At 42.1% G+C, this 868-nt stretch overlaps 1 non-coding gene across 1 annotated transcript; it reads right to left on the bottom strand.

The window, feature by feature from the left end:
* Positions 1-281: 281 nt before the first annotated feature.
* On the bottom strand, positions 282-388 carry LOC135276129 (U6 spliceosomal RNA). The gene has a single exon (XR_010343693.1). It is a non-coding gene; the product is annotated as a U6 spliceosomal RNA (small nuclear RNA).
* Positions 389-868: the final 480 nt, after the last annotated feature.

Genomic DNA, 868 nt, shown 5'->3' on the forward strand with positions numbered 1-868 from the left:
AAACATCCAGTCTACCTGAAATCTATACTTGTGTTACAAAGGAGTGAACTGGCATTCTAACATACACAGCACTCTGTGTGTCTGCTGAGAAAGAGTCAGTTCCCAAGAACCTGGCTATTTATTTTGCTTATGCTTGGAGTCAAATTGCGGAGCCTAAGAAGCCGCCTCAGCACCTTAAACCCAGTCATGACACCCAAGCACTGCTCCTTATTTGGAATTGCCTAGAAATCCAGCATCTTCCCCAGATGGCACCTCTTTACAGCTCAATGCAAGATTGCGTCAAAGACCAATGCATTTGCTGAATTGTTCATGTTATCTTTGCACAGGGACCAAACTAACCTTTTCTGAATTATTACAGTTTTAGTATTTGTGCTACCAAAGTGAGCACGTGGATGCTATTTAAAGTCTAAATCAGGGATCTGCAAATGGATCAAATCTGGTCTGCTGTTTATGTTTGTAAATAAAAAATAAAGTTTTATTTAAACATAGACCCACTCATTCATTTACATTGTGTATGACTGGTTGCCTCTCCAACGACAGAGTTGGAGTAGCTGTAATGAAAAGGCCATATGACCCACAAAACCTAAGATACTTACTATCTGGCCCTCTGCAGAACAAGCTTCCTGACTCCTGCCCTAGGAAGTGGCAAAGGAACAAGATAAAAGGAACCTGGATCCCTCTTTAACCAGATTTTAGAAATATACTTCTAGACCAGGCACAGTGGTTCACACCTGTAATCCCAGCAGTTTGGGAGGCTAAGGTGGGAGGATTGCTTGAGGTCAGGAGTTCAGACCAGCCTGGGTAACATAGCAAGACCCCATCTCCATAAGAAATTTAAAAATTAACTGGGTGTACTGCTACATTCCTG

The sequence above is a fragment of the Aotus nancymaae genome, unplaced genomic scaffold (genome assembly GCF_030222135.1).
Source record: "Aotus nancymaae isolate 86718 unplaced genomic scaffold, 86718_ANA_hifiasm-v0.15.2.pri h1tg000020l, whole genome shotgun sequence".
NCBI lineage: Eukaryota > Metazoa > Chordata > Mammalia > Primates > Aotidae > Aotus > Aotus nancymaae.